Source organism: Haplochromis burtoni, unplaced genomic scaffold, assembly GCF_018398535.1.
Source record: "Haplochromis burtoni strain Fernald_Lab_line unplaced genomic scaffold, NCSU_Asbu1 Contig_125, whole genome shotgun sequence".
NCBI lineage: Eukaryota > Metazoa > Chordata > Actinopteri > Cichliformes > Cichlidae > Haplochromis > Haplochromis burtoni.
This window is the reverse complement of record NW_024582486.1, coordinates 208,856-236,379: the sequence shown is the minus strand read 5'-3', so window position 1 is coordinate 236,379 and position 27,524 is coordinate 208,856. Positions and strand designations below refer to the sequence as shown.

Here is a 27,524-nt window from a genome sequence, read left to right as displayed (position 1 = left end):
ACACACACACACACACACACACACACACACACACACACACACACACACACACACACACACTCTGACTCATAACTTGCTGTGTTTTTAGCCATAGGGAAGTCCTTTATCCACATAACTAGATTAACTCACAGTGAGCACTGATCAGCTTAATTTGGATTCAGCCTACTTAGCCTTCCCTGGTCTGCCTGTCAGTCTGCCTTCATGTTCATCTATCATTCTGTGTGTTTGAATGGCAAAGTATTTGTCTACATGTCTCTCTGTCACTTTATTTACACGCCTCTCTCTGTCTAGTCTTTAACAAGGATTATATTTGCAGCAGTTTTTAGCTTTTTTAACTCCTTTCTCACTTACAAAATTATTTCAAGCACATTTCAAGGTTTTTTTTTCTTATTCTTTCCTTTTATTTTTTTTTAGTTTTTGCTTTTAATGAATAACACCCTGACAAGGATTGATGAATATAGTGTAGCTTTTACTTTCCCCCCCAAAAAATGCAATTTGCTCTAGAGTCTTGTTTTTTTTCCTTTTTAAACCAAATGTAATGAACTCATTCTGCCTCTGTGTCTTGGCAGGATGTCAATGCAATATATTGACCACATTAGTCTCTCAGTGTTTTTGGATTGCATAATCTCTAGGATGTCCCCAGGGACTCATTGACAGCAAACATACAGATATATGTTTAAAAAAAAAAACTGAATTTGATCACCATTAAGTCAACCATTACACAAAAATGTGATACGTCTCTCATTACATTGGTTTACAAGTTTACAAGTCACAGTAAATGTTATATTTGTACACAGATAATTTGTGCTGTCCAATCAGTCACTCTGTTGGGTAGAGGAAGAGAACTCACAGAGTGAACATGGATATTACATTTCACCAGAGAAAAAAACAACAACAACAAGACCAAAGAGTTCGTAATATGGCAGAATTGTAGATTATAAAAATCTATTTAAATGCCATGTAGCCCCACAAAAATACTTTTTGACTAATAGTTAAACTGTTATTTTTTTGTTATTTTCAGGACTGTTATCTTGAGCTCACTTCCACAACCTCGATTTTCCTCAGTGCTTAAGTTGGCTGTCAGGTAGTGCTAGTGTTTGGAGTTTTAGTCCTGAAAAAATAACTTCTGACAACATTCAGAAAATATTGTCATCTATTATTTATTCTATGTGGTTGCAACCCCCACTCCAGAGAAGTTTGTTTTGTAATCTTTTTTTTTCTTTAGTTTTTCAGATTCACCTTACCGCATAATTAACCTAAGGCCACAATCACTCAGGTCTATAGACTGGTTGGCAACCCCCTAGGACCCCACAGGTTGTTTTTACTTTGAGTGTAAACAGTCTCTTTTTCATAGTTTCAGTAGTACTCTGTAGTTAGTGAGTGTTTGTGGACAAAGCAGCATCTTCCATGCAAATTGCAACTGTGGAAATTTGTTAGCAACCAGAACATTCACAAAGAGGTTTTCAGTGCAGTTCTCTATACCTCTTTGTGACCAATTACACCTGGCCAGGGGGTAGCCAACTGGTCTCTAGAAATGTGTAACTGGGGCTTGTTCTTATGACAGAGGTTACACTGCATTTTTTCATGTTCATTAACTTTAGTTTCACTGCATATTCTCCCCCTTGTCATCCTCACTTTCTGCAGTGTCTCTGTGTCTTCTCAGATTGAGATGCTACTTTATGGCAATAATAATAAGCCTTGTTTGTTACTGAGGTCTGAAGCAGAACGAAAACAACGTGGGGGCAAAGGCTCGAGAAAGTGATGGACACAAAATGGGAGAGGATGACGATAAGTAGACATGAAAAGTAGAATACTATGAAAGGCCAAAGGGAAGGTGGGGACAAGGAGTGTTACAGAAAGAATGAGATGCTGAGGAAAAGAAGAGGGAGACAAATAATAAGGGATGGAAGGAAAGTAAGGATAAGTGAGGAATGGAGGAGAAGGTGGGGGGCAGCAAAGAGGGAGCTGAGGAGGCGCTGGGCCTGGGGGATTGCTGTGCGTTTATCCTCCTCTGCAGCAGGCTTCTGAAGCACTACCTCAAGAAAAGACTTTAAAGCAGGGTGGCTACAGCTCTGTGCTGATCTGTTAATACCCACAGATACATGAGGCTTCGCCATAGTACTCTGGGGATGGGGTGGAGCGGGACAGTGTGTATAAGTGTGCATGGGAGTTTGTGTGTGTGTGTTTTTTTTTTTTTTGTTACGTGTTCAAGGATCATATCATATCTCTGCAGACGATTTTCCATCCCCACCGTTAGCTTGCTCCAACTCACCCTGAGACATGAAGTTACCAGAGTGATTAAAAGATTAGATTGGGCTATCATGTGGCTGTGTGTCACCTAAAGCTGGTGCTGCAAGGGTGGAGCTGGGAGGTGGGAGGTGTATGACTATCCTGTTTTAAGATCCTGTATAAATAGACTCCTGCCTCCCGGGAATCAGTGTAAAACACCCCCAGAGCCACAGCATGCAGCAGAAAATATACACACTGGTAGGTGAAAAAGCAGTATAGCTGCTTCTCAGAGGACCGCGTTCTGTGCTCTCGGGGAGTCCATGCGACTATACAAAAGAGGGCATGGTGTGATGATTAGAAGATGTAACGATCATTTTATTTTGGGGTATTCCTCCTATTTCCTTTCTCATAATGTGAAAAATGGTTTAGATTCCTTTTCAGCACTCAATGAAACAGTGAAATGATTAAAAAGTAAAACGTCTCATCACCATTCTAAACAACTAATTAAGATGCATACCCACATTCACTGACTTATGTATTTTTTCAAGTCAGGGGACTATAACGATGATATCTAAAATGATAAAAGTCCCTTCACAGAGGCAATTAGAGGGGAAAAAGGAGTGGATGGACAGAATGATAATAACAAACAAATAAAAACAATCTCAAGCCCAGTGAGGATTTTGCATCATGCGGCTTTTGATCACGATAAGCTTCAGGATCTCAGCAAGGCCCAGTGCAACTGTTTAGCTGCAGTCGCCAGAAGATTCCTTTTGTTTTCTATACTTTGTTTGTGGTGAATAGATAAATGATCATAGTAGAAAATCAATGTCATGCCATTCACTTTTGCTTCAACTTTTTTTTTCCTTGAGTTCACATTCACTTGATCACAGCATTACTTTGTTTAGAGTCAAATTTCTGTAGGTATTTGTTAAACTGCTTTCTTTCTATCCGCAAGGGCCTCTTATCCACTTGATCAAAATACCCCTATTCTTAGCAGTCTATTAGAATGATATGGTTAACCAAGCATGTGATATATCCTACAATAGTCTTTAACGACGGTGTAAACACAAGTGGTACCGGGTCGCTGCTCTGTGGTACATGCGCACAGAGCCTTTGCAGCTTGTGTGTAAATGTGTCCTCTTATGCATGAAATATCACAGTCCTTACAAAACATCTAATCTAATCAGATAGCCTTTTAATCTAGTGGTTTAAAATACTAAGGCGGATTTGTTGATTCAGCATGTAGTAGCCTCAAAAGTAATTGAACATTATTCAAGGTTAGCATTCTTCTCCAGGCTGATTTTGGATACAACTGATTCCCCTTTTCATATTGTGTCAGCCTTATCTGGCTACTCTGCCATTTGCAGTGATTAAAAGAGATTTAGGTTCCATTGTGAATTAAAAAATGATACTGACACTATATACTATTTAAGCTGTGGCACAAAAAGGCTCTCTTCAACTTCAAGAGCTGGATAAAAATGTCTCACACACGAGTAATATCTGGGAACATTCACTCACCAAAGATTATTTCATAAATATTCTGCATAGTTTTTTTGGAGCCCTTTACAGTATATAGCCATAAGGCACACCAAAGAATATCTGTCATGCTTCAATCAAACGAACATCTAACCAAGTCCTTGTGATTTCCATTGAAGTGTGACCTGATAAATTGTAAATACTGTTTTACCAAATTAAGAGGCCTAAATCCTGGAGTGTCATGTTGCTGACTGAGTCTGTGGCTTCTAATCTAAACATGCAGTTACAGGGCAACTGGGTATCAGGACAAAATTTGTAGACTCCAGTTGCACAGTAATTAATAGTTAAATACCTGTGTCACAGTCTCAAGGGTCCACTGCATCTTACCCTCAAGGTAAGACTCAGTCGTTGTGTAGGACAGGACTGTGCAATGGCTGCATCGGGGTGAGAGGATGTGGGGGTATGAGGGTATGCATGTGTGTGTGTGTAGGGATGGGCTTGGGGGGGCATTGCAGATCTAAAGCAGGTAATTAAATGAAGTTCGTAGACTTTACTCTTCCACTCTCCTATGTTTCTTGAAGTATCCCTCACTCTCTAACCTTGCACCTGAGATGAAGATGGCAGTTAATGATCTTTTTTAAAACCACTTTAGCGCCCGCTCTATAGCTCAGTCTTTTACTCTCCAGACAGACCAAGGGTTTTTTTTCTCATCTCTTTTTTTCTCCTCCTTTTTCATCCTGGGCCCATACACCATTTTTCTCTGTTCCATTAGCAAATTGCCTCCCTCTCTTTCCTCCTCGTTTCCACCATCCCACCTGCCCCTAACACCCCCATTAAAAATCTAACTGGGGGATTAATTTATTTAAACTGGAACAAACAAAGAAATTCACTCTAGGGTATGTTTTATTTTTCAGAAGTCGAGGAGGAGACACGGTGTTCGAGAGAGACTAATGTTAGATGGCATAATAAAGACAACCTGAAGGACCTGAGAGCCATCATTCGCACAAAGTGTCAGCAAGGTCATCTGGCTGAGGGATGGTGAGTCTGTTATTTACATATGCCATGGGCAATGAGGTAATAAGGTCTGCTTAGTTTCTCCATTTTTAGTAATTTTAAAAAGTGTTTAGACAACCATTAGCAAACTGACCAGCAGTCTGTTTAATTTGCCTACCTATTATCTGCTTTAATGCTTGCATTGACCTGGTAATCTTACACATCTTTTTAAGACAATAAAATGAAGATGCTTACTGTACACCAGTGGCCTATACACCACTCCAAAGTATCAAACTACATCACCACTGTAGGTAAGCTTAATCTCAACAAAAAAAAAGATTATTTCATATCACATGTCATATCATATTTGTATGTACAACAGTTTCATTGCATTTAGTATAACAAACATGTGATTATAATAACATTGAAAAAGAAACCCAACTAAATAAGCAGTTTAAAAAAGATATGACTCAGCTCAGATGCCTCACATGCTGCTCCTTGCCTTAATATGTCTAGTCCTTAGTCAGGTTTTTGAATATCAGGGTTAATAACTCACTGAAGGATCCAATCCTCAAGATTACGTGTGTTTGATTTTGTTTACACCATCTGCCATCAGATGCAATTGAATGTACTGCATGGTGTAATCTGATACATCCGGGGGTGATGTTTTGCTGCTGTTGTGTGTGTGTGCCCCTGTGTGTGTGTGTGTGTGTCTGCGTCTGTGCATTAGTGTGTGCAGTGTTACACAGCTCATAGCTATCCCTTAGGAATTGAAAATAGCCTGCAGATGTCCTGCAGGAATTTATCCCAGTCTTATTGTGAACCATGTTCTCCAAGTTAAAATTGACTTGTTATGGTGATATCACATGCATTTTACTGAGGCACTAAAAAATACTATGCATAGTTAATATAGTGCTTTGAGTCTGTGATCTTTTTTCTGTAAAAAAAATGAATCTCTCCTTTTTTTAATTATTTTTTTTCTGTTTCCAGCTACAGTGTAACGGTGCTACTGTAACATGAAAAGTTGTTCTGGCTTTCAGAAGACATTGCCATGTCATCCTATTAGTATTATTATATGATACTATAGTGTACCTGTGTAAGCATTTACCACAGCAGTTATCACAACAAAAACACTCATATTAATATTCCAATCCAAGTTTGCCATTTAGGTTAGTAATTGAGTTGGTATATAAGAGGTTAACTGATAGGCTCAATGAATTTTGGTGAGGTTTAAGGGTGATGGGAAATACCGGCAATTAATGTGATTTCTTTTTAAAAGGGATAAGTCATTAGTATCAATTGGCCTTTTGTAACAGGAAATACAGACTGCTTAGTGAAAACTGCTCTTCCAGCAAAGAGTTCTTAATCTTTGTTAGAGACATTTTACTCAATAGGCTCACTGATTTTGTGGCAAGAGTTTGGTAAAAGACGATAATTGATATAATTCTAATTTAAAATGCCTGAAACGAGGAAATGGGTTCGCTTAGCTGCTAATTAACACATCATATACTGATAACATAATCTTCACATGAAAAAAAAAGTGTGCATCATCATCTTGATGATCACCAAGACTTGTGAGAAAATAGATGATCTGACACAAATATTCAAAAAATAAGAAAGCAGTAACGGGACAAAAACGTCTTCAGAGCACAATATCTGGTTATTTTATTAAAACGTACAAGCTTGTATACACAAGATGTTGTTGTAAAAGTAACTTTGACTTTCAAGGTGTATTCGGGACACATCTAGTCCCTGAGCTCACAGTTTTGGTGCAATGTCTGTTAAATGCAAGCACAGATTAAAGATTATACCGTTGACAAAACTGAAAACATAATCTGTAGCTTAATTCAGTTCACTTTTGAATTCTGGGTCAGTTTTGAGTGAATTCAGCAGCTGGTTTCTAAACGAGTGGAAAAACAAAGCCTTTTTAAATTCCACGTCATTCCAGTTCATCACTCTTTCTAGTCCATAAAAATGGTGTCTAAGTCTTATATAACACATGTACTTGGATCAATCTATCAGACCAAAATGACAGAAAATACATGACTTCTTACAAACAACCGTGATATTATTATAACTGGTGACCGTAACATTGAGCTAGAGGGTTGTAATATTGCCCCGGAGAATAATGTGCTTCTACATGAGGACATAGTTCAAAGAAAATTTTTAATGTCTCCAAATCCAGTGGTCCCTGACACTTTCCAAGTCATTTTCTTGTCTGAGCATGTTAATTTCCTGGTCCCTTCACATTAATGAGGCTACCGTGCCCACAGTGGATCGGCTTGTTTTTGACACTTTGGGTTTTGTACAGAGAAAACAAAATATTCAATATTAATTGTTGATTCATTGTTAAAATTTAAATGCTCATGGTTAATCCTTTTCATGATTGGACAGAGGCAGAGAGGCTCCTCTCTCGTTCCAGTGTTAATGCTAATGGAACTTTCCTGGCTCCAGTGGACAAGCATTAGCAGTATCAATCATTTCCACAAGATATTTGGCATGAATCCAGCACTGTGGAAGGAAAGTGTGTTTCATGTGTTCATACAAGGTTTAGCAAAATACAACAACAGCAAGTTCTTCAAAGATGTATCACAAGACATACAAAAAGAGGATGTTACATATGAATTATTGTCTTTTTTTTCTTGACACCCCAGAGCATCTTCAGTTCAAAGAGGTAGACTAGTGATAAATATGTCACTGGTACCAAGCCAGGATAAGGCATTACTAGCTTTAAATCCCTCAGCACTGATGAAAAAAAGACTTACTGCACACACAGAGAAACTGGTACTTTCAGCAACACAAAGACCTTCACACACACATACACAAACCTATACTTTGACAATAAGTTGTCAAAATGAAAGTGACCTTTGTGGTCTAGTTTCACAGGACAGATGGCAGCCATCAGCACAACACAATGTGGTCTAAGAGGCTGTATTTGAGCCCTCCCTCTTTTCCACGTCTGTTTTACGCTTATTTTATGTCCATGTTCATTATTGCAAGAAAACAAGGTCAAAACACAAAAGATCTGACTTTTTTTTTTATCATTTTAAAGCAGCATTATTCATGCTGCAGTGATTCCGTTTATATGTTGGTCCACATTTCTATTTTAATTAGTCAGCTATTAATGTTTAACAGCAATTCAAATTTACATTTAATCTTAAGAAACAGTTTTGCTTTGCCCCTATTATATAATGGGAAAGGGAAGTGCTCTTTAGAGTGTTCCTCCAGCCCCTGCGGTTTAACAACTAAAGATTTGGATTAACTTCTCAAAATGAAAATATTACTCTTACGTCTGCATATCTAAGTTGGGGTTTTTAGGCATTTCCAAAATTTAAACTCTCTTACTGCACTAAAATTTGTAATATGCAAGGTTTAACAATGTGTGAATTTTTATGTTTATGGATGAGTGCATGTCTATATTGGTTTTTCCCATCACAGTATTTATGCATACACTTTGTAGACTGTTTGCATATGATAGTGTGCTATAGTCTCTCTGAGTTCATTTGCTCTAGTTTGTGTACTCACATACCTCCATATGTCTCATAATCCAGGAGACTGGCACACATCATAGCACTGGGAGCAAGGGAATTCAGAGCTGTTCTGCCACATTCATCCGTCTAAAGAAACAGACAGAGAGAACTTATGTGGCAGTGTTTAGCATATTACACAAAATAAAGAAAGAATTTGACTGCGCACTGGGAACGGCTGCCTCACTGAATGAGGAATCAACTGTGGTGAAGATTCAAAGGGCCAATTTTACACTAGCTTATGAGAAAGGGAGTAAATAGAGGGATGCACGGTGCCTAGAGACTGCCAGATGTTACACAAGGGGATTCATCTGCAGCAAGAGTGACCATGGGTGGAATAGTTCTAAATTGGCTCTGAAAAATTGGGTCCTCACATACAAACAGATGAAGGGAATATTTGGGATAGAGTGCTTCATGAAAAATGGTTGTCAGTTTATTTCCTTGCATTTTTCATTTCTGCTGTTCTGTTATCAGCTGTTTTCCTGCCTCTTGTTAGATTATGTAATAATGCTACACCAACACATGGCTACTTTTTATTGTGTATCTAACTTTAGATTTTCCCATTTTGCTATAAAACTAAATAAAACAAAGAAACAAACTAAAAAGAGTAATAACTGAGTCATCCCTCTTCAGATTACATCTTCAGGACTACTATTTTGGCAGATTTTGTCTCTAAAATGTGTCTTTTTATGCATAAAAATAAGAGTCTGTTCAAAAAATATAAACTAATTAATTAACATTATAACATAGAAATTTAAAAAGGCCATATTGTCAACTCAGTATATATTAACCTCAAATATTACTAAACATTATTCAAAGTTATTCTTCACCATACACAATATTCTGCACACAACACCCAATAATGACTTTAGGGTTTGCTTGTATAAATGTGTATATATAAATTCAAAGAATGTATTTAAAAATATAAATGTAAAATGTTATAAATGTGTATATAACATTTTACACACGTATTCACAGCCTGACATGACACTCAAAGTTGAGCACAGGTGCATCCTGTTTCCACTGATCATTTGTCAGATTTTTCTCGACAACTTGGCTGGAGTCCACCTCCAGTAAATTCACCTAATTGAACATGATTTGGAAGGGCACACACCTGTCTATATATGGTATCATAGTTGACAGTGGATGTCAGTGCACAAACCAAGCAATGAAGTCCAGGAATTGTCTGTAGATCTTTGAGACAGGATTGTATCAAGGCACAGATCAGGAGAAAGGTACAGAAAAATTTCTGCAGCAATGAAGGTCACAATAAATCACAATGGCCTCCATTATCTGTAAATGGAAGAAGAATGGAACCACCAGGCCCAACATGATTGAGCTTGAGAGGTTCTCCAAAGAAGAAACTGTCAATAAATGTGTGTACCAAGTTTGCAGCATCATACTCAAAATGGCTTGAGGTTGTAACTGCTGCCAAGAGCTTTAACCAAGTACTGAACAAGGGCTGTGAATACTTATATCCATGATATATGCATATTGGTCATGGAATTTTGAGGTGAGAAATCAATTGATCCCATTTTGGAATAAGGCTGTAACATGAGACAGTATTATTTAAGGTGTGATACAAAAAAAGCTGTCTTCAGTTTCAAGGGATGATAAAAATGTTAGACACTGAAATAGTCTGAATAATAATAATTGGCAGCCCTGGATGGTTGAGTTTTACATGATATGTCCTTCCTTACGCAATCCCAAGGGGGAAGCCTACTTCAACTGAACCAACGTATATAAATTGCAACCTGCAGGCCAATTTTAAAGTATCAATAAATCAGCAAGTGAGTAGTGCTATTATTTTACACAATATCTTAGAAAATTTCACAAATTTCAAATCTATTCTTTAAAGGCCTACATGTTTTTACATAATTGGCCTGTATTGTTACAAAAACTGACCTAAACAGCCTAAAAACATGTTCTGGCAAATACCTTCTGTCATGTCCTTTATGAAGACTACCTAAGATATTGGATTTGATTTGCTGTCAGCCTTTATTAAGTCCAGTATGAACAGTAAAGTCAAGTAAAGTTGAATTTAAACAAAGTTGAGATTAAACTTTGAAAAACTTACAAAGGAATGGCCACAAAACAGAACCACACAAGTAAAATTGTTACAGCTGAGCTTACTTGAACTTCTTCTAGCTGGTGCAAAGACATTTCGTACTGTAATTCAAAGATACTGTGTAATCCTATAAAAACAATAAAAACATACCCAGTTTGGGACTGCTGTGCGTTCAAACTCTGTTATCGCTTGAGATGTTGTGGTTCCGTAGCAGATGGGAGAGGCAAGAGGCAACAGCATAGATCATTACACTGGGAAAGTGTTTGTGAATGTGAATCTGTGTGTGTGTACGTGTGTGTGTACATGTGTGTGTATGTGCAACCTTGAGGTTGAAAGAACCTCTGGTGTAATAATTCTGTGTGTTAGCTATGGCAGGTGGTTGGCATGCTCCATGTTAAATCTTTATTGATCTTTTATCTTTTAAAAAGTACAAGATAGGTTTTTGTTTGTGCATCACAGAAAGTGGTGATAGTTGCGGAACTGACGTGGACATTACAGTTAATACCAGGGCAGGAATGTATAGTTAGTACGTGTAGTACATGTTTGTCTTACAGTACATGTTGTTTCTCTTATGTTTTGAACTATAAATATAGTAACTGAGACAAAGAGTCAGACTATGACTGCTACTATGAGTTGGGCATTCAAAGTTTCCCAAAGTCATTGTTCTTTATTTCAGAAGCTTCCCTCATTTCTTGTGAGTTTGGCTTTCTTCTTTACTCTGCACTAGTTGAAGAAAAAAGAAAAGGGAAAAAAATCCAGAGACATGAAGCTGCAATAGAAAACTTGTTAGGTGCTACCCCTTTCTCAGATGCCGTAGTGAACTAAGCAAAGGGATCTTTAAGGGAGCAAAGGGACTTTTAATGAACAGGCACATTATTGATCTGTGGACAAAACAGTCGTTAATTATGTGCGGGTGGAAATTTAATTGAGGGAGTGAAAGAAGGTCTCTGCTTGCTAAGCTAATGCATGGTCAAGAAAGAAGAGAATTTGATTGAGCTCTGTGCCATTGGGGTAAAGGATGAGACACAAACGATCACTCAGCCAATGCCTCTGGATTTTCCCTGCTCCCTTTCTCTGCCCAGGCCTTTCTTTGTCTTTTATCAAGTGCCGCTTGTGTCATTCAACTATTCCTTTGTTTTCAAATTAGGAGGAAATGCCTTCAATTGACTAATTTTCCTCACCTTTGTGTTCTCTTTTGCCATCTGTTCAACCCACTCTTGCCAATCTTTGTTTTGTTTTTTAACCTGTATAAATGGCAGGAGTTAAGCGTCTAAAGAATCCGGAGGACGAGCATATTGACTCAACATGTGATGTGTGTGTGTGTGTATATTTGTGTGTTTATGTATTATGGCATCCATCTTTCTGGGGTTTGTCCAATCTTGTGTATATCTCTGATTTGTAGTTGTCGGTTATCATCAGGCAGTCAACTGTTTTATGGCTCTGCTCACTGAGCCATATTATGTGCCAGCAAAATCTCCTCTATCTCAGCTGAATGTCTGTGTGAACCTTTTGAAAATTGATGGCCATTTAATGATCAAATGATTTTTCTGTTAGCTTATATTAACTAAGAAACAAATTCAAAGAGAATGACAAACCATTGCTAATTACAGAAAGGTGGAAACATTTAATTGCAGTATTAGCTCGTCTCTTATAATGAGCAGTAACACGGTATGAACTTTTCATTCTTGCATTTTCTGAAGTTGAGCCGTTCTAAATAAAGGCTTCCAAGTACACACAAGCCAGGACACTAAACACACTGAGTCATTAGATCATCTGTTTAGAGCAATCAGATTACACTTAAGTCATTACTGATGTACTGATGATGTGGCATACACCCAAAACAACCATATAACAGCACACTGCAGACGTTTCTGTAGCTGAATGAAGGTGATGTTCAGCTGAAGAACTACATTGTGTAATCCCTGCAGGGGATGAGTTGTGTTGCTTATCCAAGAGTGTAGAAGCTCAGCGTGACTTAGATTCTCATTAAAGGAGCTTATTTATCTCTACACTTCCTAAAGAATCAAGGCTGGCGTCTTGAAGTCTTTGGGCTGGCAGCAATTACCATACCTATCAAGTAGCTTCATAACACCTGTTCCGTGTCATAAGAAAGATGTGCCAAGCTATTACTCAGTTTTCACAAGGTGTAAGTACTGAATGCACTTTCAAAATGGATTTATGTAAAAGGATCAATTTCTTTGCATGAAAAAACCCCCCACCCATTTTAGTAGTTAAAAATATAGCTTTGCCATGTTTTGAGAAAAAAGCTTGTAGTTGTGAGGCTTTTAAACCTCTTGTGTTTGAGAATTTTAACTTTAACTAATTTTACAGATATACTTTGCATTTGCTAGCATTAAGTTTAGAGGCTGTTATTCTAAATTTCATCCAGCACAGATTTGTTGAAAAGGGCTACTTTGTAAGATAAATGCCTTTCATTATCTTTGTTTCAATCGCTATGTACTTTTCCCTTTCCCCCGTACTTTTTTATGACTCTCTTTATGAGTCTAATTTTGCAATTCTCATGCCATATTCACATCATATGACACACATGAGCTCCGTCTCCAGAAAAAAAACATATTTTAATATAACTTAATCAATTAAAATGATCTTCGCTTATCTTGCACCTAGTGATCACTTAAATCAAGTTGCTATCACTGGTTAGCCCTTCAGTGATCTAGACTCTGACTTGAATGGGATCACTAATTCTTCAATGAACAGTTTTATTCATGCTAAAATGATTGTGGGCAGCTTCAATAATAACATAAATCATATTTGTATGAGTCCTAATTTGAACTTCTGTGTAGTTCCTAGGAGTGATTGTGGATGCTTGATAAATATGTACTCTGATCCTATATGATGAAATACAAAGCAACTTCTTGAGCAGAGGGTATTCAGCATCCAATTTAGCATATGAAAAGATAAATCCATTTTATTTTTTAAACCTTTTTAATAATGCAAACATTCCTCACGTAGTGTCAGAGACCTGTAGTAGAAATTTTTTCTGCTGAGTGTATTGTGTGACTACTAGCCATAATACCCCAATGCTGCTTGGAGGGCTATTACTGTCATAGTAACAGGGGGTCATTAAATGGCTAGCAGCTGTGACTATTTGTTTTCTTTTATGTTACCTCAGTCCCGCAGCTGTGTTCTCTGTGTATGAGCACGAAGAGGAATATATACATGATTGACTGTGCAGGCTTGTGTGTGTGTGCATGTATGTGTAGTTATTTATTTATTTATTTATTTGTATGTTTTTTTTTTTTTTAGGGTCATAACTTTCCATTGCGCTATGATAAATACACAGTACGAGTGTTCATGGGGCTTTGAAATCAAACTATGAGCTGGCCCCTACCAGAGCACTACACACTGTGGTCAGACACATAACTGATATGGATCGGCTCATGGCTTATTTCTGTATTTATCTCTCTCTTTTTTGTTTGTTTTGTTTTTAGTTAGCTGCTTTTATATTTTTAGTGTCCCGTAAATTATTTAGGACATGAAATTGTTCAAGGCAAGCATTGAAATTGCAGATACTTAGTGTCATTTTACACAGTTCACAGAAAAGGAAAAAAGAAACACTGACCTTTTCTGACCAATATAGACATGCACTCATCCATAAACATAAAAACACTGACCGCTGATCATTCCAAGCCCAATAAGTGTTTTTATAAAGGTTTTGTTTAAGTTAAGATTTTAAAAAAAAATCTTCTTTTGTTGTCTGTGAAGCATGTAATTGGTCCCAAATTTCATCTGGAACAGATGTTATGGCCCCACAATGCCTTAATTGCAACATCTAAAATGGGGGTGTCCAAACTTTTTTCACTTTTTTCACATACATAAAAATATAGGAGGGGCTGGGCCACTTACTAGAAATTAGGTATATAACCTTAACTTTAGTGTATTAAAGTTAGAAAAATCACTTAAAAGTGGTCAAATGTGTTATATTGTTGAATATAATTAAAGACAAAACTGCCTTCATCACAGCTTTCCATAAATGGATCTTTATTGATTTATTCAGAAAAAGCTTTGGTAGCTCATTCTCAGAACAGCAGCCTCAGATTTCTTCTTAGACAGAAGATTTACAGCACAGAGAAAAAACAATAAAGGGGAAAATGGGACGGGTACATTTCAAGTTTGTTATTTAAGTTATTAGGCTTAGCAAAACATCTATTAACGTTCGTTTGAAACGATTATCAACATTAACAGACTGAACTGGACTTAATAACAGGAGTCGCATATAATTTTAGTAAATTATTCTGGTGAGTATCAGCTGCGCTGGGTATGTAAATCGGGCCATCCAGCTGCGGTGCTGATCAGCCACTCGTGCCAAAAATCCGGACAAATGTCACTTGATCAAGGAGCAGATCTGCATCAGATGAGATCAGCTGACTTTGCGTGTGCTGTGCACAGCGGTGTGTACTCTGTGTGTTAACAAGAAAAACGCATATAAGAAAGTGGTGTGCAAAAGCAGGGTAGTGACAGAATTGATGTGCATTATTGATATTTGAAGCATGTGTACCTCCTGCACATTAACACGCTCGTGCTCTCGTCCACTCCCCGCAAAAAAATTATCAGTTGTGTGGTGTCTGTGGCATCGGTGCTCTCATCGCATGCGATGGAGTAAAAATTGCGATGGAGTAAAAATCAAAAGCACAGCTTTATCAGACAGTTGCAGTTTAATGTTGGCTGACAGTCTTCAATGCGTCGCACAACTGGATTTCTGGACACGCTGACGTTGTTGAAGTCCTGCACTTTTTCCGGGCACATTATTTCGGTGACTTTAACGAGGCCGTGTTTTATGAGGTCTCCATCTGAAAAAGGCTTGCCATGTCTTGCGATGAGTTGGGCGACCTCATAGCTGGCTATTGTAGCCTTTTCCTGGACAATTTGAGCACGAAAAAAATACTGTTGCTGACCCTGCAGGAAGCTACCCTTTGCTTTAATTTCTGCTCTTGCTCAGCACCAGTGTCGGATGCATAGGCCTGATGTTTGGTTTCATAATGACGTCGTACATTATACTCTTTCATAACTGCCACAGTTTCAGTGCAGATCAAACAGACACACTTCCCCTTGAATTCTTTGAAGAAATATTCACTCTCCCACCGTGTCTGAAATTTTCTGCACTCTCTTTCTACCTTTCTCTTCTTTGGTTCTGCCATGTTTAGTAACTTGGGGGTAAATTTCTTCTGTGATTGTCCTTTTTGGTGGAGCAACTGCCTTGATCAAAAGCAGCTCCCCCTGGTGTTTAAACTAAGAAGTGCAATACACTCAAGCAAAAGTTGAAGTGCGGGCCGCGGTGTAGTGGTTCTCAAAGTGTGTGGCGCGCCCCACAGGTGGGACACAGAGTTCTGACAGGTGGGGTGCAAGTTACCTGGCAGTTGACAGCTGCAAGACACGCGGCTGCAGGTTTTCGACTACACCCTACACACATCAAAAACAAGAGCAGGACCCAGTTTATTCTGTTTTAAGCCGGCGAGGCATGATGCCTCTCAGGTACTTCCGCCTCCCCCGCAGCCCTGCCACAGACCACGCCCCGCCACTGCTCTGCAGTCAAAAACAAGCTCACTGCAGCCACTAAGAGTGAAAAGTATTAAACTCTCACTAAATTATATATTTTTAATCTCTGTTCACAAGTTTTTGGATTTTTTTTTTCATAAGACGAAGACTGAACTTTATGTTTCCATGTTTGTCAGTGTTTGCATTCTGTTTAACTTGTTGCTTTTTTGAAGAAGTGCTGCAGGCTGACGAAGCAGTCTAGTGACAAAAGTTACAAATAGTCATTTGAAATGAAAGTTTTTAGTTTAGAACAAAAATTACCGAAGGAATTATTGTGAATGAGCTTATTATCTAAACAAAGTTGCAGCTAGGCTTTTCTGTCATTGTTTTGTTTAGGTGGGAAATGAAAATATTTCTTCCTGCCATGTGGGGAATGATGCAAAAAGTTTGAGAACCACTGGTTTACTGTTAGTACCTAAAGTTTTCACAGTACAGTTGTGGAAATAGCCAAAAAAATAGGTGATATTATCTTTAAGGCATATTGGTCACACTATCAGCTAAAGCAGAAAATAAGGATTTTCGCAGAATTTTGTAGGCAGGAGTAAGTGATCAAACAGATTAAATAGACTTTCCTATTAATGTGACAAATGTTTTTATGTGTGAGATGTATGTGATGGGTTTCACATCTATGCACTTACCGTATAGTTTTCTATCACTCATCACTATGTAGAGCAAGGCTGAGGTCAGAAGCAGCCATTTACTCACAGCATTGGACAGGAAAGTCAACCCACGCACACACTACTACCTGAACACCTTCAGGCCCTTTCTGTCTCCAACTTGGAAGTGAAAAATCATTCTATTTTTCTCAGCTGTGCAGGCTGAAAAGTCTTTTTTTTATAAGGCTACAACTCTGTTTCCCATAAAGTTGGGATATTGTAAGATGCACCAAAATGAAAATCACTATTTATTGAAGATATCACAGGTGTTGAAAACAGCATATTTTATAATTTTTGGAGAAAAAAATATGCCTTTAAAAATTTGATACTAATACCACTTTTTAAAAAAAAGTTCAGATGGGAACATGTTTACAACTGTGTGCCTCATCTTTTAAAATATTAAAAAAGTGCAACATTGTTTCCCAGTCTTGCTTGATATGGGATTCCACAAACTCAACAGCTGAGTGCATATTTTTAAAAAATATTTTTTTGTTTCAAAATGTGCCAAATCTTTTCACTGGGTGATGGTTCATGGGTATTTTACTGTGGAGCCATGCTTCTGCTATGTGTGCAGCGTGCGGTTTGGTATTGTCTTAGTTGAATAAAACAGACTTTTCCCGAGCTGTGTGGCACCATATGTTGGTTTAAAAACTGTATAAATCATTGAGCATAGCATCCACAAAACATCATAGAATTCATAGAATTCGAACATGCAAAGTCATAAAACTGTGATAAAAATTGTAATCTGTCAGACCACACTTAGACAGTTTTTCATTTTGTCTCAGTCCATGTCAAAATAACTCAGATGGCAAAGGAATCTGTAGATCTTGTTTATATATTTTTTTCTTTTCTTTATTTTTTCATGCATTTATATAGTGATATACCTAACATGTGATATTCACTAACACTGGTTAATTAATTGCAGGTTACTGTCTGTTTTTGCTGTGCTATATGAGTGCCAAATCTCACAAGCAGTGAGTAATCATTTTTAGCCTTTTTTATTTATGTACACAAAACTTTTTAATATACCATGCGCCAAATGTTATTCTTTTCCTTTGTTTTTTTTTTTCTTTTTTCCCAAACTGCTTATCCACAAAGGAACAGATATGCTAAAGGTCTACGTCAGCATTATACAGCTACTGTTTGTTTATTAAAGAGGTACAGTGTCAGTTTTGGTCTGTTGGTCTAATGTGTTTGTTAATGTTTTCAGAAAGCAACATTTTGTGATGAGAATATTTCAAATATAATTTACTAAGATTTTTAGAAAGAAATTTACTCCTCATTGTTTTGAAATTTACAGGGGAAAAGCATACGCTTAACGTAACTGTATAGTTGATACTATGTTATGAGAACAAGTGCATAATAGGGACTGGGAAATCTGTGAGTGTGGTGCCAAAGCTTTGGCTCAGTCCTGTAACTTTTCACTAAGCCCTTGCACACCATGTTTAGAGTTAAGCCCCAAAAATACAGGTAAAATACACCAAGAGTCTTTTTTTCATTAACACTATGTCATGCTGACATGGGCATGAGGAATACAGGAAGTCAGAGACAGAAACCATTGGATATTATAATAACAATTATAATAGTAATAATTGCACTGTTAACGATAAGATATATGTTTTACATGATCTGCAAATTTTTATTTTTTTTTTACATTTTACACAACATCATCTCTCCTTTTTAGGAAACAGGGTTGTAATTTATTTTTGATTCAAAACCAATTTCTTTTCACTTATCAGGCTGTTATAGCCACTCGTTCCTCATCCGCCCAAAAAGTCTTGAAACTTGACAAGAGATTTTCAATTTCCAGCAGCAATCTCTACTAACAACCTCAGCCTTCCAGGATATATGGGGCTATTACCATTCATGGGAACAACAAGAAACAAGATGAAGGAGAAATCCCATAAGACCAACAGCAAATGCATGGTGTTGTCTCCTTATGTTAAATCAACATTATGCTCTGTTTCAGAAATATTTTGTTCTAACGCTTTGCTCCCACTGTATGCATCTTGGGTGTCTGTGAAATGTGTTTTTATGTGAAGTAGGATCTGATGAGTGGTAATGCTTCATTTTGGCAAGGCAGCACGGCAAACTTTGAAGATACTGATTGCTTGTGTCCTACACTCTAATGCTCTTGTTAATTCCCCAATGAAGTTGATTGCCACATTCAGATGCACAGAGAAGGTTAGAGAGGAAAACTGTTAGTGGTGCAATGACAAGGTCCTGCAGCAGCCCGCCATTAATTCAGCTACTGAGTTGCTTCACCTCTTGTCTTTTCCTCCTGTTCTCTCCCTCTTTGCCTCTCACCCTATCTCTCTCCCTTTTCTGTCCCTCAACTGCTTCACATAACATTTCATGAATTAAATTAGAGCTTGCGAAATCTTCAGACATGCTTATTACCGGGCTGGCATTGTTGTAATGTGTCTGACCTTGACCTGTTAAAGATTAATCCAAGCAGACAGGGCTGAGAAGGCTCCCCAGCTGATTCCCATGCAGAGCACAGACAGCAGTTGTGTTTACCAATCTTAGATGGAAGAAGAGAGCAAACAAGTACCAGCACCACACTTGAGGAAAGCAGTACGGACTCGACTCACTGTGTCACACCTGACAGTGGTAGAGGAAATGTGTGTAACTGTACGTACATGTTAAGGATGCATCGTGTTGTATTTTAGTCCTTAATGCCTGCTATTTTCAATGGGTAAAATTAAAGAAACAAAGACTCACATGCATCCACATCCAGCCAACATGTCTATGAGCTAGGCTTGGCTTTATTATTGGCCAATATTTGAGCTCAACTACGTGACTCGCATTCCTACGTGTATATCTACCTGTATGGTTTGGAGTATTTTTGCTTCCTTCTTAGTCGGTACATTTTTAAAAATTCTTCATAATCGTCAATACAAAGAAAACTAAACATAAAATTCTTGGAAGAGTCCACACATATTCATCCAAAATCCGAAATTAGCTCAGAGTTGTGCAACAAACACAGGTAGTAATGGTCTTCCATCCATTCGCTTCCGCTTATCCTTTTCAGGGTCGCGGGGGGTGCTGGAGCCTATCCCAGCTGTCATAGGGCGAGAGGGGGGGTACACCCTGGACAGGTCGCCAGTCTGTCGCAGGGCCAACACACAGGGACAAACAACCATTCGCACTCACATTCGCACCTAGTGACAATTTGGATTATCCAATTAACCTATCCCCACAAGCTGCATGTCTTTGGACGGTGGGAGGAAGCCGGAGTACCCGGAGGGAACCCACGCAAACACGGGTAGAACATGCAAACTCCACACAGAAAGACCCCGGCCTGATGATGGAATTGAACTCAGGACCGTCTTGCTGTGCGGCAACAGTGCTAACCACCGTGCCACCGTGCTGCCTCAATGTTCTTGTCTTAAAATGGTTTTAAAGACACACATGCACATACATAGATGTTTCTGTGTAATCTCGGACTTACATTTTAACAGGTAAGAACAATATATTTTCTGTTTCTTTTTTGTTAGTTAATTACCCACACGGGCCTGCACGCACCACAGGAGGAGAGGAGGGCACGGGGACCCACCAATCCACCTCCTCTACATAATTTCCTTAGGGATTATTAAAGTATTCTGATTCCGATTGTGATTAACTTTAAAATCTCTTTATGTCATGCATGTTTCTGTTTGTTTATTTATTTATTTTTTCCATTGCTGTATGTTGTCATGCACTGGTCTGGTATACTGCAAAAAGCTGACAAATGGTCTACTTACTACTTGTTGACATGCACAGCCACACACACAGGCACAACTCTGGAAACCTTTCGATTTTGTAAGAGATTGTGTTGCTCAACAACACAAGTTGCTCTTGTGTTTTTTTTTCTACATGCACTTGCCTCTGTGGCTGCCATTGTTTTTTGTGACCATCATCTAACACAAGCTTTTTGTTTGATAGCATTGCTCTCCCTTTGTTTTTTGGTTTTTTTCCTACCATCTATTTCTGCAGATCCTTCCATTTCTGTTCTGTTCTGTTCTGAGCCTCAGTTTGCCTTTGCTCTCATCATCTTCAGTGTAATCGTCATCATTACAGTCCTGCTCATGTGTCCATCCAGGGTGTCCAACTGCATTTTCAGGCAAGCATTTGCCAGCAGACAGAGCCTGAATCTGTTGTGTAGTCAAAAGCACTCCAATTTAGTGCAAACATCTGATTTTTAATCACTTTAATAGTAATATTTAATATTTGTGATTTTTTTAATACACCGAAAAAAAAAACATTAGCATTACACAGCATATTTTGTAACCATAATTAAGGCAACATTATAATTCATGTACCAACTGTTAGTACTGTTATCACACATATATTCCATTCATATGCAGGCATCCTAAGGTGAAAAGTTGTTTAGCAGGCTGCATTGTTTATCTAACCATAGCACACATTACAATGGGGCATATGCTATTTAATGTGTGGAATGCAAATGTAGTCAAATTTATACCGGCTACAAAGCCACATAACCAAAAACACCTTCGCAGATTTGAAGTGCAGTGGAATACACATGTCTTGTTATTTACTACCTCATCCCAAACTAAAATGATATAGCAAGAGTATAGTCTTAAATGATACGGTGAGAAATTTTGAAAAGAAGACTACTCTGCTCCTATGTAGGTCATTAGTTTTCAAAATCCTCTGCTCTCAACATTGCTAATCGGTTGCCTAAATTTAGTAATCCTGTTGGCAGTGAGGCAGAGATTCTCAGAGTTTGGCTTTTGCAACACTTCTGAGGAGCCAGCAGAAATGTTGTCTTGGTGGTTTAGCGAGTTCACTCATCTCAACATACAGTAAAAGCTGAATCGTTTGTGTTTGAGTTTTTCTTTCACGTGCAGATTTTTTTTTCAACTGCATATTAGTGCATTTCAAGGGTTTAAATACTGACATGCTGTTACCATTGACATCAAATCAACAGTTTATAAGAAGTAAATATCAAATCAAGAAAACTGTCATGACATGCTCAGAGAGTCATCACAAATAAATGAAGAAATATCCCAAAAAACAAACAAAAAACAATTCAATTATATCATTTATTTAGAAAATTTAGTTCCAAGGAGTTGAGACATACATGGAGGTAGGGTAACAGAGTCAATGTGTAGCAAATAAGGTGAATGCATAATCTCACTCAGTCTATCAGTATTGTATTTGAATGCAGCATGTCAAAATGTGAATACAGTTAAATTTAACACAGAGGTTTAATTGGGTTATCTTTTAATACTGAACTAACTTAATAACTTTAAACAATTCATGTCACGCACACATGTAAAGTTTGAGACCAAGTCTATTTAAAAACAAAGCTGGAAAGCATTATATCTCACTTCTCTGGCGTTTGCAACCAAGGACCCAAGTGGCCACATTGTTGAAATCTCCATCCTTTCCACAAGTGCTCTAATGCTTCTCTTTACTCAGGCTCCAATTAGTATAAACTATTCCTTGCATTTTCAACGCTGACTCTTAACTTTACTACAGAAATATGGAAAGTAAAACACTTGTCTCCTCTGCAACCGGTAAACTTGAATCCCTGTTTACTTCACTCCAAGTTTACTTCACTCCTTTTTCAGCAAATGTAGCACATAATACCGCTAAAAGAATCTCTCATCTCTTTAAATTGTCCTTCATTTCTGTCTTTTTTTATTATTAATTCTTTCTCTCTCTCTTTCTCTGGTATTTCTTGACCACATTTCTGCGTCCTTGTGTCTTGGTCTCTCTTTTCTTGTCTTTGTCTCTGTTCTTCTTTTCTCCCTCAGCAATGTTTTGTGATTGGCAGCTGAAGCTTGACTGCAGTTGAGTTAATAGAGAATAGAGAGGAATACCTAGAGGATTTACAGCTGAGTGGAGACGCACAAATAAGATAATGACTTGGGAATAACAATTTTGCTGCACCGTTTGGGAAGGCACTGGAGAGAGAGAAAAAGAGAGAAAAGACAGAGAAGAGACAGACAAAGAAAGTTACAAAGACAGCGAGGAAGAAAAGGGGAAAGAGAGGCAGGCATAAGTGAACAGATTCCAGGGGCGGCAGACTTAACAAGATTTTTCTAAATTGGAGAAAATAGTCAAAATCCCTGTGGGTTTTCTGAAAAGATAAAGCTTTGTATTTTTAGACAAGTCACACTGATGAACTAAAAGAGTTATTTTCCTTCCTGATGCATGTGTTTATAAGTCTGGTTTATTACTGACCATATCTTTTGTATCCTAATGGGACACAATACGTTTTGAATATTAAGACTTGAGTGTGAGTGTTTGGTGTGGGCTGCCTCTGCATTTGTCTTTTATTAAGTTTTGATTGTGATGTTTACATTTCTTATCCAAAACAATGGCTAAGTACTAGTATAAGGACATTTATCCCACAATAGAAGAGGTGCCTGTTACGGAGAGATAACCCGCTAAAATTCATAATACCCGAACATCTCTTTAACTTTGCCAGACAGGAGTGGGTCACCCATCAAAACCATTATCTATAGTCATTTGGTTGTCAGAGTTGTTGGTTGAGTTATAGAGGCTGTTGGCACTCAGAAGGCCTTCTTAAGGGACCTAATCTCAGACTAAAAGACAAGGGCTCTTGGTGATATCATTTTCCCCCTCTTGCTTCACTGCTCTGTCCCTCCATCATCTCTTTGACATCACTCAACGCTCAACAAAGTAGTTAATGAAGCAGAAGAGGAGAGAATATTTGCCTGCTAATTAAGAAAAATGAAAGGAAGTGGAGTTTGAAAGCTGACACAGATGCACACCATAATTGTCCTCTCCTTGATGTGGGAGTATAGCAATAGGCTAAACTTTTTCAGTTCAATCATTTTAACCGTTTGTAGCGCTAAGACTTGCGTCTGTCTCAGAGTTTATTTGTCACTGCTTTCCCCCCCTTGGTTCCTCTCTCTTTTCCACTGTTGGCTGTTTTTTGTTTTTTTGCATTGTCTGCAAATTTAAAGACATGAGGTGAAAAATACAACTGATGCATTTGGCTGCTTCCTGCTAAAACATGTTCATCTTAAACACTCTAGCTAAAATCAGTTTGTTCTATTAAGACAAACTGCATGTACCAAATATAGATTGCTACACAGCTTTTACTCTGTAATCATCTCCTTAATCAACGTCAGGAAGCCCACATACAAATCTAAAATGTTAAACTCAAATTATTAAAAATGTACCACTATGCATATTTAGTACTGGGTGCAGAGGCTTGCAGGTGTGCTCAATTGCCTGTGCACAGTATAGGAAATTTCACTCTTGTGGAGATCACAGCAAGAAGTCTTGAAAACTGTTTGTAAATGTACTCTTACTAAGTGGTTCCCAGGGACCAATTTTTTACGCCGTTTCCTGACAATGCTGGGTGCCCATTATATGTGGATATGGGCTCATTTCATATTTCAGACCTCTGCACAAATAAAAGACAAAAACAACATAGTGTAAATGCTGTTTAGACTATTTTTTATTCTTTCTAATCAAAAACTGATCAATAGATGTGAAACCAGAGGGTCTGAGAAGAAAAAACACAATTTCTTCACCTGGCTTTTATTAGATGTGGTTTCAATAGAGGTCATTTACATTGTAATCATTGGGAAACAAACATAGTGGTCTGGGATTTTTCCATGTTTGAATTCTCTAGATGCATCCGGTTAGATGAGAAGTCTTAATATACAGTCATGAATTTGTATTGATGTCTATTTAATGGGTATGCATCTTATTTAACTAGTTGATAATGAGTCAAAATGCACATTTTTTACATTTCATTACATGTTATTAATAAATTCTTTAAGTATGTACAGTCAAAGGAGCTTGCAAAGAAAAGCATCTGGACTTCTTTAAGTTGCTTGAAGACGTTTCACCTCTCATCCGAGAAGCTTCTTCAGTTCTAAGGTCAAATGGTGGGGAGTCCCAGATTTAAACGAGATGAGAGGTGAAACATCTTCAAGCAACTTAATGAAGTCCAGACGCTTTTCTTTGCAAGCTCCTTTGACTACAATGACTTTGGTTATTGTTTGTTTAATTAGCAATTTTAGAGTGGTTCTGACATTTGAAAGGGGAGCGTTGTAGAGAGACAATGCTGTGATGTGTGGTTGGGCAATCAAAGCAATTAATTGTCAGGTGAGACCCTGGGCACATTATTATATCCCAAAGGTAATATCTTTCCCATTTCATTATTTTTTATTGGATCATTAATTCTCTGTCAATTCTAAGCACATAACATGCAACTGCACATCTGTTTTGACCCCAGTGACATCCTTAAACTCATTGCATTGGATATTTGTATCCAAGATATTAAATGATGGACTTCCTGCAGCTGAATATGGATAAAACCAAACTAACTGATTAGTGGCCCTGATGCATCTAACCCACTCACAATAACACATCTGAGGTCCTTGTCTATAAAGTTGAGCCAGTATTATAATATTTTTAGTGTGACTTTTGAACCACTAAGCACGTCAACTCAGTCATCCAATCTTGATATATGCAACTTAGGAGATGCATATATCAACTAAGGAAAATGCATCACTGTAATTTTAGCATCTCTTCATTGGTTACCTTTTACTTTTAGAATTGATTTGTTGAGTTTTTGGCCGGCTCTCTACTAGCCAACCCATAATCATTGGTGATCAGGCTCTTTCTGTCAGGGCATCCACTCTTTGGAGCAAACTCCCTGAGGGGAAGAGGACTTGCAAGCTCCTTTTCATCTTTTAAAACCCTCTTAAGACATGGTTTTGTAAGCAGACCTTTTCTGTGCCTCCATTTTGGGTTATTTCAATGTTGTCCTTTATAATTGTTTTATCGTCTCTTCCTAGCCTTATTTTTTATTTTATCTTTGCTTTTAATTCACCTGTTTTAAATTTCATTTTCTTTATTCCCTGCTTTTAATCACCCTGTGCTGGCAGTGTACGCCTACCTGATATTATTTCACATTTATCGTTTAAAAAATGTCATCGCTGCTTGTTTCCTGGCTTGTCTTTGAAACACCTTATATCTTTGTCTTGAAAGGTGCTACAGTATATAAATAACGTTTAATATCTATAGCATAGGACAGTTTTCCTCAGCCCTACAGCAGGTACTCACTTAATGTGTATATGATGACATAGACATGTACTGTATGCTAGTTTACTTTGTTATTCTTTGGATTTTCATTATATCACTGCATATACCCATATGGAAAAGAAATAGAAAAAACTTATAAAAAACTTGCATAAGATGTAGCCTACTTCATATAGTGAATCATTAAAAGGCTTATATGATTTACTCATGAAAGTGGCCACTTTCTCATTACTTTCATGTTTTTTTTTTTAGTAAGTATCCAAAACATACAAGTTTCATTTATATAATTTTTCAAGGGATCTTATATCGGTTTTCACTCTTATATGCTTTTCATACAAGTTTCACACAAGACAGATACAAACTTTATAAGATTTATATATATATATTCCATATGGGTAGTAAGATGGGAAAAACAGCTTTTAATAACTGCCAGACAGATGAATAATAAAAAAAAACATATTCTTCTGCTTGGTGTACTACATATATGTTGTATAAGACAAAGTAATCAGTTACAAGCACTATTAGTGTTAATTTTCTGTAGCACTAAAAATTGTTGATCAAAATTGATTTACAATGTACACATAACATAAACGTAACATCGCTGTTCACTTTGGGTCACATGCTCTTTATATATAATTTGTGAGAGAAAACAAATTCACAGATGCATGGGAATGTGCACATAGTAGCACAGTTCACTTTGACATCAAAAACGAAACATAATATATATAATTTGTAAGGAAGAAGCGCTATAAAAATAACTCCCAACAGCTCTAAAGATGATGATAGTGATAGTTTCTTCCAGATTGATTAGCATGCCTAGGAGGAGTTGGGGAACAGACCCATATACATATCATTATAGTAAAAATACATCTGACAGTTTATGCATTGCTTTAAAATATTTTCACGTCTTATTCTAGCTACATAATGCTTAGTTGTAGGATAGAAATTTATAGAGGAATGTTCAATATGCATCTACTCCCATTGCACAGACCAGTGAAATATAGTTATTTTACATGCTGACAAAGTCCAAGAACTGAACTTTGTTCAATTTAATCCTACCCTCCCACTAACACAACCACCGTCCTCCTGCCGGTCCACTTCTGGACACATGCCGTGATTCTGATTGACTTCTGATGGACATTATGCTTTTTATGATGGTAACAATAACTTCAATGCTATCCTAATGATAGTGATCATAATGCTGGGAACTCAATCTCCCAATAGTGTGTTGATAGCCGTGCAACAACCTCAGCAGGGAGTGAGTGAGCAGACTTCAAAGGTGCGATTTGCCTCACAGTGGAGTCTAGGGCACTGTGGCCCACGTGGGCGGCTGTCATTTTCTTGGTGAACTTCTCTGTTTTGATCCTGCAGTTCAATTGCTGTTCTCTGGCCAGGTGCTTGAGGAGAAAAATTGTGTAAAGGTCTTATGTGATTTCTTAAAAATTGATTTATATATATATATATATATATTTTTCCCTATATAACAACACCATAGTCTTTTCAGCACCACCATTAGGGTTCTCGTAGCCATGTGCTTAACTGCCACTTTGGATTGGAAAAAGAAGAAAAATGAAACACAACTCATCTTGACATTGATATTGATCAATTTGCCAGTAGACGCTGCTACTGTGCTCAGCTGTAAATTGAACCCTAACGCTCATCCACTCACCCCTCTCTCCTTGGAATGCTTCCTGCAATGCCCCAATAATTTTTATGCAAAAGATGGCCTTTTCTGCCACGAGAAGAATACAATGAATAGATTGATTAGTCAATACCATAATGGGGATAGGGTAATGAGCCTGTCAGTCATAGAGTCAGAGCAAGAGAATATGCCTAGACAGCAGAATTACTTTGTTAGTAGTGTAGACATGGGCAGGGTGGTAAAAATTGGATTTTAGGCTGATTTACAGACCACTGAAACAAAGTGTTCTGGGACAAAAAACTTCTAAGGAATGGAGCAGAGTCACATGTTGTGCTTGA

General features: G+C 37.7%; 1 protein-coding gene across 3 annotated transcripts in view; it reads left to right on the top strand.

Annotated features, from left to right (window-relative positions):
- LOC102289709 (cadherin-22) overlaps positions 1 to 27,524 on the top strand; it is a 167,990-nt gene that overhangs the window by 42,205 nt on the left and 98,261 nt on the right. For 2 of the 3 annotated variants that reach the window (XM_005929747.3, XM_042223975.1), the window contains exon 2: positions 4,620 to 4,743. The gene's annotated coding sequence lies outside the window, so the exon portion shown is untranslated. Of the gene's footprint in view, positions 1 to 4,619; positions 4,744 to 4,931; positions 5,010 to 27,524 lie in introns of all 3 variants that reach the window. The other variant, XM_042223974.1, reaches the window with a different exon arrangement.